General features: G+C 41.2%; 1 pseudogene; it reads left to right on the top strand.

The window, feature by feature from the left end:
• The first annotated feature begins 668 nt into the window (after positions 1–668).
• On the top strand, positions 669–1,348 carry LOC129557143 (glycine cleavage system H protein, mitochondrial pseudogene; annotated as a pseudogene).
• Positions 1,349–11,046: the final 9,698 nt, after the last annotated feature.

Genomic DNA, 11,046 nt, shown 5'->3' with positions numbered 1-11,046 from the left:
ACTTAAAAAGTATATTCTGCTACTGTTTGGTGTAATTTTATATGTCAATTTATAATCACAATGTCATATAGTATAAATGTCAATTATATCTGGTTGGTTGATAATGCTGTACAGTTCTTTAGTTTTTTTTCCTGGGGATTGATGTAACATTCTCCTCTCAGATGTGACTCAAACTTTAGCGCCCCGCCTCTTATCTACATGTGCTATTCTAGTAGATTTCTGCCCTTTGATTCACCAATCCTTTAATCCCTCATTCCCATTTGGTTCTGAGGTTAAATTCATTCTCTGGTTTTCAAATGAGACCATGATACTAAGAAAAAGGATGGGGTTGTACATTTCACTCTGTCCTGGGACAGCCCTGCCTCGGCCTTGTGATAAACACATATTATCTGTCCCAAAAGGCTGAACAGTTCCTGTGGTGTTACATGACAAGAGGAAGGAAAGAAGAGTAAACAAATAAGGTAGATGTCAGGAGAGGATGAGAGGTCAGGAGAAAGCCATTGATGGGTTTGATATACCTTGTCTTCAGTTTTCTTGCTCCAAACTGGAGGGGAAAAAGTTTAACAGGATCAGAAAAGCATACTGTCAGCCAGTAATACTGGGCATCTCAAAACACTTAAGGGACTCCCCCAAAGTAAGATATAACAGTTTGTTGACAATCTTGTAATATGACTCTCATGATAAACAGTATAAAATTCAGAGGCCCCGCCCCTGAGCCCCAGTCCAGCCAGCTCGCTCCGGCTCCTCCGGCCCGGGGCCGCCCCGTCCCGCCCCGCCCCCGCCAGCCCGGGTGCTCTAGGTGCCGGGCGGAGACCCTCTGCACCCGTGCCAATGTGGCGCTGCGCGCGGTGCGGAGCGTGCGCCGCGGTCTGCAGCCTGCGCGCCATCTCGGCACCCAGTGTGCACTGCTCGCCGCGGCCCTGGGGACTGCTGGCGGGTGCTGTCCGGGCGCTGCTCACCGGCCCTGCTCTGCTGTCGGTGCGGAAATTCACAGAAAAACACGAATGGGTAAAAACAGAAAACGGTGTTGGAACAGTGGGAATCAGCAATTTTGCACAGGAAGCTTTGGGAGATGTTGTTTAGTCTGCCTGAAGTTGGGACAAAGTTGAACAAACAAGAGGAGTTTGGTGCTTTGGAAAGTGTGAAAGCTGCTAGTGAACTCTATTCTCCTCTATCAGGAGAACTGACTGAAATTAATAAAGCTCTAGCAGAAAATCCAGGACTTGTCAACAAGTCTTGTTATGAAGATGGTTGGCTGATCAAGATGACATTCAGTAACCCTTCAGAACTAGATGAACTAATGAGTGAAGAAGCATATAAGAAATATGTAAAATCTATTGAGGAGTGAAAATGGAACCCGTAAATAAACTACTTTGAAACAACTTAAAAAAAATAAAATTCAGTTAAGATTTTGTAAACTGTTAAAACTATAATATTTATTTGTATATATTCATTAATCAGTCAGTTCAGTTCAGTTCAGTCGCTCAGTCGTGTCCGACTCTCCGCGACCCCATGAATCACAGCACGCCAGGCCTCCCTGTCCATCACCAACTCCCGGAGTACACTCAAACTCATGTCCACAGAGTCGGTGATGCCATCCAGCCATCTCATTCTCCGTCGTCCCCTTCTCCTCCCGCCCCCAACCTTTCCCAGCATCAGAGTCTTTTCCAGTGAGTCAACTCGTCGCATGAGGTGGCCAAAGTATTGCAGTTTCAGCTTTAGCATCAGTCCCTCCAATGAACATCCAGGATTGATCTCCTTTAGAATGGACTGGTTGGATCTCCTTGCAGTATAAGGGACTCCCAAGAGTCTTCTCCAACACCACAGTTCAAAAGCATCGATTCTTTGGCGATCAGCCTTCTTCACAGTCCAACTCTCACAACCATACATGACCACGGGAAAAACCATTGCCTTGACTAGACGGACCTTGGTTGGCAAAGTAATGTCTCTGCTTTTTAATATACTATCAAGGTTGGTCATAACTTTCCTTCCAAGGAGCAAGCGTCTTTTAATTTCATGGCTGCAATCAGCATCTGCAGTGATTTTGGAGCCCAAAAAAACAAAGTCTGACACTGTTTCCACTGTTTTTCCATCTATTTCCCATGAAGTGATGGGACCAGATGCCATGATCTTTGTTTTCTGAATGTTGAGCTTCAAGCCAACCTTTTCACTCTCCTCTTTCACTTTCATCAAGAGGCTTTTGAGTTCCTCTTCACTTTCTGCCATAAGGGTAGTGTCATCTGCATATCTGAGGTTATTGATATTTCTCCCAGCAATCTTGATTCCAGCTTGTGCTTCTTCCAGCCCAGCGTTCCTCATGATGTACTCTGCATAGAAGTTAAATAAGCAAGGTGACAATATACAACCTTGACGTACACCTTTTCCTATTTGGAACCAGTCTGTTGTTCCATGTCCAGTTCTAACTGTTGCTTCCTGACCTGCATACAGGTTTCTCAAGAGGCAGGTCAGGTGGTCTGGGATTCCCATCTCTTTCAGAATGTTCCACAGTTTATTGTGATCCACACAGTCAAAGGCTTTGGCATAGTCAATAAAGCAGAAATAGATGTTTTTCTGAAACTCTCTTGCTTTCTCCATGATCCAGCGGATGTTGGCAATTTGATCTCTGGTGCCTCTGCCTTTTCTAAAACCTGCTTGAACATTTGGGAGTTCACGGTTTACATATTGCTGAAGCCTGGCTTGGAGAATTTTGAGCATGACTTTACTAGCGTGTGAGATGAGTACAAATGTGCGGTAGTTTGAGCATTCTTTGGCATTGCCTTTCTTTGGGATTGGAATGAAGACTGACCTTTTCCAGTCCTGTGGCCACTGCTGAGTTTTCCAAATCTGCTGGCATATTGAGTGTAGCACTTTCACAGCATCGTCTTTCAAGACTTGAAATAGCTCAACTGGAATTCCATCACCTCCACTAGCTTTGTTAGTAGTGATGCTTTCTAAGGCCCACTTGACTTCACATTCCAAGATGTCTGGCTCTAGGTCAGTGATCACATTATCGTGACTATCTTGGTCGTGAAGATCTTTTTTGTACAGTTCTTCTGTGTATTCCTGCCACCTCTTCTTAATATCTTCTGCTTCTGTTAGGTCCCTACCATTTCTGTCCTTTATCGAGCCCATCTTTGCATGAAATGTTCCCTTGGAATCTCTAATTTTCTTGAAGAGGTCTCTTGTTTTTCCTATTCTGTTGTTTTCCTCTATTTCTTTGCATTGATCACTGAGGAAGTCTTTCTTATCTCTCCTTGCTATTCTTTGGAACTCTGCATTCAGATGCTTATATCTTTCCTTTTCTCCTTTGCTTTTCGCCTCTCTTCTTTTTACAGCTATTTGTAAGGCCTCCTCAGACAGCCATTTCGCTCTTTTGCATTTCTTTTCCATGGGGATGGTCTTGGTCCCTGTCTCCTGTACAATGTCACGAACCTCCGTCCAGAGTTCATCAGGCACTCTATCAATCAGATCTAGTCCCTTAAATCTATTTCTCACTTCCACTGTATAATCATAAGGGATTTGACTGAGGTCATATCTGAATGGTCTAGTGGTTTTCCCTACTTTCTTCAATTTAAGTCTGAACTTTGCAATAAGGAGTTCATGATCTGAGCCACAGTCAGCTCCTGGTCTTGTTTTCGCTAACTGTATACAGCTTCTCCATCTTTGGTTGCAAAGAATATAATCAATCTGATTTCGGTGTTGACCATCTGGTGATGTCCATGTGTAGAGTCTTCTCTTGTGTTGTTGGAAGAGGGTGTTTGCTATGACCAGTGCATTCTCTGGCTGCACTTTGCTGGAGCGTCTGTGAAGAGATTTTCCACGACCAAGGTAAGAGAAACCCAAATAAGACGGTAGGTATTGCTAGGGGGCACCAGAGGGCAGACAAACTGAAATCATAATCACAGGAAAATAGTCCATCTGATCACATGGACCACAGCCGAATGTGGTCCACTAGAGAAGGGAATGGCAAACCCCTTCAGTATACTTGCCTTGAGAACCCCATGAACAGTAACAAAGGGCAAAATGGTAGGATACTGAATGAGGAATTCCCCAGGTCGGTAGGTGCCCAGTATGCTACTGGAGCTCAGTGGATAAATAACTATAGAAGGAATAAAGGGATGGAGCAAAAGCAAAACCAATACCCAGTTGTGGATATGACCAGTGATAGAAGCAAGGTCCGGTGCTGTAAAGAGCAATATTGCATAGGAACCTGGAATGTTAGGTCCATGAATCAAGGCAAATTGGAAGTGGTCAAACAGGAGATGGCAAGAGTGAACGTCGACATTCTAGGAATCAGTGAATTAAAATGGACTGGAATGGGTGAATTTAACTCGGATGACCATTATATCTACTACTGTGGGCAGGAATCCCTTCGAAGAAATGGAGTAGCCATCATGGTCAACAAAAGAGTCCGAAATGCAGTACTTGGATGCAATCTTAAAAATGACAGGATGATTTCTGTTCGTTTCCAAGGCAAACCATTCAATATTACAGTAATCCAGGCCTATGCCCCAACCAGTAATGCTGAAGAAGCTGAAGTTAATCGGTTCTATGAAGACCTACAAGACCTTTTAGAACTAACACCCAAAAAAGATGTCCTTTTCATTCTAGGGGACTGGAATGCAAAAGTAGGAAGTCAAGAAACACCTGGAGTAACTGGCAAATTTGGCCTTGGAGCACGGAATGAAGCAGGGCAAAGGCTAATAGAGTTTTGTCAAGAGAATGCACTGGTCATATTCATTAATAGAAATGTTATTTGACACCATTTCCTTAGCAAATTCTGCAAGCAATAAATGTAATTTCTCTAATTAGGAAATAATTAAAACCACTGAATGATGTTCAGCTTTGCTGAAGTCAAATGATCCATTAATTAATTAATTAATTAAAAACTTCATAAGGTATCTTTTGTGTTTTGGCTTGCAGAAGCTTAGTCATTAAAAGTTTCAACTGCTTGATTTGATAATTTGGAAAGTGTTAAGGTCATATGAAAATTTTAACTATATTTACACTTCAAGCCTAAGCTAGGTAGGATTTCTGGCATAGAGTCTGGTGACTCTTCAGAGAATTGGCAAAGGAGTGGGTGAATTAAATGAATGGGGGAAGATTAGAAATAAACCTAGCTCTTTAGGTTGACTATGGCAACTCAATCAATAAACCACATTAAAGAGGTCTGAAAAGGTTAGAATTGGACCTCCAGACAGATTTAGGCTGGGATTTTTTAGAGTTTTTTTTTGTTTTCCCTCCCCTGTAAGCTTTGGGAGAAGGCAATGGCAACCCACTCCAGTACTCTTGCCTGGAAAATCCCATGGACGGAGGAGCCTGGTAGGCTTCAGTCCATGGGGTCTCGAATAGTCGGACACGACTGAGCAACTTCACTTTCACTTTTCACTTTCATGCATTGGAGAAGGAAATGTTCTTGCCTGGAGAATCCCAGGGACGGTGGAGCCTGGTGGGCTGCCGTCTATGCGGTCGCACAGAGTCGGACACGACTGAAGTGACTTAGCAGCAGCAGTAGCAGCAGCAAGCTTTACCATGTATAGAATGCAGTCTTGGTTACTCTTTATGCTGCTAATAAACTTAGTTGGACAAACACTCATTTGTTTACCCTCTGACAGGCTTCCTTATCTTGTATCTGGGTTGGAATGTACCAGACTAAGAGTTTGTGGTCTTGCCTCAAGGGGTAGTGTGAAGAGGAATATCAAAGTTGGAAGAGTAAATGAAATGCTTGCAAACCTGGACCAGAGGAGAGACAATCTCTTTTAACAGGTCATTATTTTGAAAAGAACGCAAGGCTGGATGAATTCCAACCTGGAATCAAGATTGCCAGGAGATATATCAGCAACCTCAGATATGCAGATGATACTATTCTAATGGCAGAAAGTGAAGAAGAACCTCTTGATGAAGGTGAAAGAGGAGAGTGAAAAAGCTGGCTTGAAACTCAACATTCAGAAAACTAAGATCATGGCATCCAGTCCCATTGTTCGATGGCAAATAGAAGGGGAAAAAAGTGGAAGCAGTGACAGACTTTAATTTCTTGGGCTCCAAAATCACGGTGGACAGTGACTGCAGCCTTGAAACTAAAGGACACTTGCTCCTTGAAAAGAAAGCTATGACAAACCTAGACAGCATATTAAAAAGCAGAGACATCACTTTGCTATTAAAGGTCTGCATAGTCAAAGCTATGGCTTTTCCAGTAGTCATGTATGGATGTGAGAGTTGGACCATAAAGGAGGCTGAATGCTGAAGAATTGATGCTTTCAAACTGTGGTGCTGGAGAAGACTCTTGAGAGTCCACTAGACTTCAAGGAGATTAAACCAGTCAATCCTAAAGGAAATCAGTCCTGAATATTCACTGGGAAGACTGATGCTGAAGCTCCAATATTTTGGCCACTCGATGTGAAGAGCCAACTCACTGGAAAATACCCTGATGCTGGGAAAGATTAAAGGGAAAGGAGAAGAGGGTGGCAGAGGATGAGATCGTTAGATAGCATCACCGACTGAATGGACATGAATTTGAGTAAACTCTGGGAGACAGTGAAGGACAGAGGAAACTGCTGTGCTAGAGTCCATGGGGTTGCAAAGAGTCAGACATGACTTAGCCACTGAAGAACATGAATTTTGAAAAGAAGTAGCTGTTGTACTTGATAGTATTTCTTTAACAGAGAGACCGAGGTTGGTGAGTACACAGACAAGATTATAAAGGTGCAGTTTTGTGCAAATGTGAAGTGAGGCAGGAGAAGACACTTCTGGCTTTTCAAGGTGCTGAAATGAAAATAATTTCTTAAAGGTCAATCATTTTAGGGTTGTATAACATCTCTATTGAATTATGATTAAAGATACAATAAAGGATACAATTTGATAAGTTTGGACATGTTTATACCTGCAAAACTATCACCACAATCAAAACAATGAACAGAGCCATCACTCACAAAATTTCCTCATGACCCTTTGCAACCTCTACCCTTCCTCATTCCTTCTTGTCCAAACTTATCCCCCAATTCCCAAGCAGCCACTGGTCTGCTTTCTTCTACTATAGATTTGTTTGCCTTTTCTAGATTTAATACAGTGGAATCTTTGTCCCAGATGGTAAGGAAAGCTCATTCTACCTATTAAAGACTTTGTACTCATTTTTTGCTCATTTTCATTTTCCTCCAGGCCTCCATTTATCTTTTGTGTCTGGGGACAGAGAATGAGTCTGGAATCTACCCCCACTATTCATGATCTTTTGTTCTCTCAGTTTTCTGGGGGTGACACCTGGTTGCAATCCTAGCTCTGCTGCCTTTACCTTTGTGCCACTCCAGGTAGAGTTGTGGGTTCCCACATGCTATTTCTTAAAGATGTACCCTGGGCAAGCAGCCTACCCAAAAGCTGAGCCAGTGGACTCACTTCAAAGTGAGTCCTTTCTTCTCCCAGAGGATTAAACTCCTTCGACTGTCACTGGTTTCCATCCTTTTTGTTTCTGCAACAGTGCCCCCTTCCATGAAGAGGTCTCACTCATTACTACTCCGTAAGGCACCCGGCATGGAGTCCCTCCTTTCAGCCTTTCAGTTTTCCTTCTTCAAAGACTGATCCCATCCTCTTCCCAAATATAATATCCTCGCCTATCCAATGTATAACACACACACACACACACACACACACCCCTTATTCTTCCTTAGAGCTAAGTCTTATGTTTCACTTTAAAGTTCTCATTACAGGAATATGTTTATGCTGGGTCACATTTGTGTCAAGGACAGATGTCTAAGCTCTGGAACAGCGTTGCTGATCTTCTCTTCAGGCTCTCCTTTGCTCTTTCTCCTCCTCTTCCCAACTCTTGCACCTATCATGACCTTCCCTTCTTCTCCTGGTCTGTTAAGTAATATTTTATTGCCATAAGCCCATTAATGACGGTCATGGTTATTCAGTATTTCTAAAGCTTTCCATCATATATCACTTTGCAGTCCTCATTTTCATAATTCTCAAAAATCAGGTCAGTGAATTTCCCATGCTATCATGTAACACACAAAAGGGATGATGGCTCAATCTAGGGTCACTCACAGAGTCAAGTGCATCTATGAGATGTGAAATTTTGACAGCCTGCTCTTTGTTTACTGGAGGCTGACTGAATATAGTACAGAGATTGTCTTCCTCGCTTCATCGGGCTATTTGTAATCACTCAACAAGATGGTATCACTGTTACAGCAGCAACAGCACACAGGGACACAGCTCGAAGATAATTACACACAAATGGAAACCTGAAGAATGTGTGGTGAATGTAATAAGACTTCATCACTAGGAGCCAGTTTCCTCGGAATCCTCTCAGAAAAGGGTTAATGTGAAAACCTTGCCAGTCAAGGACAACTTAGGATGGCAGGCAGAGAAATAAACACCCACTCACAGTCTCTCATTGCCCAAGTGAGCGCTGCTTTATCAAAAGCTGGATGTGTGGTTCATGTTTCATTAGCTGGGTCAGGAAGAGTATAAATTTGGAGGCCATATATTACAATTTTCCCCTGTCTTGAACTGTTAACAGCCTACCTCTGGCTTGGGTTGCAGCCTTGAAAATCTATGAGCTCTTTTCTACTTCGTTGGAGCATCAGAAATGTGCTGGCCCAAGAGCTGGAGCAAATGCAATTATGGAAATAGCCATGCTTTGTTATATCATCCTACAGAGACTCTCCTAAGTTTATACTGGAGGAGGAATTTTGCATACCCTGCCCGACTCACCATAACTTAATCTGTGTTCTGAGACTTCCTTATAGTTGATGAATTGCCCTATAATTGAAATCGCCTTGGGTTTTCACTTTGTTCACTTTAAATTATATAATTCAGGCGTTTAAAAATTTGCTGACAGATTCACCATTAAACAAAATGGCCCACTCTTTAAAGCTAAGGCTGCAGTACAGGATCAGGGATTCTAGAGTATATGAATGTTTAGAATGTCAGCCAATTTGAGAAGTAACCATTTTTAAGACTTATTAATGCTTTCATCCTAATATTGTACCTTCTATCTTTACCCCAAAGCTATCTGTTATGGGCTGAATTGAGTCTCCCCAAAATTCATATGTTGAAGCCCTCACTCTAAGTACCTTAGAATGTGATTCTGTTTAGAGACAGAGCCTTTGGAAAGGTGACTGAAAATGAGGCTGTTATGGTGAACCCTAATCAAATCTGACTGTTATGGTGAACACTAATCAAATCTGACTTGTGACTTTATAAGAGGAGGATATTTGGACACACAAAAAGACACCAGGGATGTGCAGAAAAAAGACTGTGTGAGGACAGAGAGAAAAGGCACCATCCATAAGCAAAGAACAGAGGCCTCAGAAGAAGCCAAACTTGCCAACACTTGATCTTGGACTTAAAGCCTCTATAGTGAAAAGAAAACAGCTTTTATTATTTAACCTTCTCAGTCTGTGTATTTTGTTATGGCAGCCTTAGCAAGCTAACATACTATCCAAAGACCAAGATCTGATTAAAACTTAATTAAATTAAAAACCTAAAGTTATATTAAGGGAATGATTTGCTCATCTAGAAATGGTTTAATTGGACTTTGTCAATAGAGCAGTGGTTATTCTTGGCAGACTGTCATTGCTATATGCTTTTTGTTCATTCATTTGGCAAACTTTAATTCAGAATTTGACTCTTGTGTGGTGCTGGGCACCAACAGTAATGCAAAGATACAATAAAATATATGACACATTTAAGTGACTATAATATAAGGAAACATAACATACTCTGTGCACAGTACAAAACGAAGCAGGAGTTCGGAGTAGTGAGAAAGAACTTCTAGCAGGGTCAATTTGGGATGTGATGTTTGTAATAGCAGAAGTAAAGCTGGAAAGGAAGAAAGATAATAGGCATAAGTAGATCAAATATCAAGGAGAGTTTTGTGGTGGAAAGGCAAGATTCACAAAGCATTGGCTACCGAACATAATATTGGAAGCATGGTTCACTGGGAATGTTAGGGAAGACCTTCGATTCTAGATTTAGATGGGCAAATCAACCTACACAATTATACCCAAACACTTAGCAAGTTGGGAGCCAATAAAATTTATGAGCATGAAAAACAGTAAGGTAGCTAAGAGCGCTACCTTCAGAGTAGACTAACCTGGCTCTGTTTTTAGTCCTACCTTGACCTAGCTTTATGGCCAGTTAGTGGTTAGTTACTTAATGTATTTAGGTCTCAATTTCTTCTATAAAAAGTGAGGATAACATTATCCTACCTCATAGAGTAATCTCTATCTCTATCTATCTATATAAACTTCTACTTGGTGCCTGGCCCAAAATAAGCACTCAGTAAATTTAACTTTCATGATGATGAGAAGGAGGATTTAAAATTTCCTTTCAGAAAAACTAATTTTGAAGTGACATTATTAAGGAATACAAGGGTTTTTTTTATTTAGTAAAATCTCTAAATCATTCTAGATAGGGTTTTTTTTTTTCTATAGTTTTTGTTTTTCTTAAGATTGAATAGTTTTCCTTTGAAAATAATCAAAAAGGAGAGATATGAAATTTAATGATTTGGTTCACGAAATAGACTAGAAATGTGCAAAAATGAAAAAGTATTTATATACTGCTAAGTACTCAAATAAAAACAATTTTTTTTTTTTTTTTTGGTCAGGAAATCAGTTTGAGTATGATCTCATCAAACAAGGAAATATTTGAAATGTAGACAATCTAAAACATATTTTTTAAATTTTATTTTGTTTAATTTTGAATGTTCACTTTCTTGGATGCAGAGCCAGGGTACTGAATGAGAAGAATCTGGAATGGGCAGAAGGTAGATTAATCTTTCTGTAATCTCATAAAAGCCATTGTACTCAGATTCAAACAAAAGTCCAGGCTGGGTTCATGTCACCCTTCAAAAGAACATAAGGCCATTTCCTGAGCTTGGCTCTATTACTCTTACTTTTGGCCTCTACAATTGGCAGATCCTGGTGATGAGGCCACAAATTTCCCTCAACACAAGTCTAATGGCAAGTGGAGTCTGAAAGGTCCTGTGCCTAAGCTTTCAGCACTTTCTCTCCCAGGAGAAATTTTGGAGTAAGCACATCCTCTCATGGC

The sequence above is a fragment of the Moschus berezovskii genome, chromosome 7 (genome assembly GCF_049115385.1).
Source record: "Moschus berezovskii isolate FMDL1 chromosome 7, NW_MosBer_1.0, whole genome shotgun sequence".
Classification (NCBI taxonomy): domain Eukaryota; kingdom Metazoa; phylum Chordata; class Mammalia; order Artiodactyla; family Moschidae; genus Moschus; species Moschus berezovskii.
Note: the sequence above shows the minus strand (reverse complement) of the source record. Positions and strands in the feature narration are given on the sequence as shown.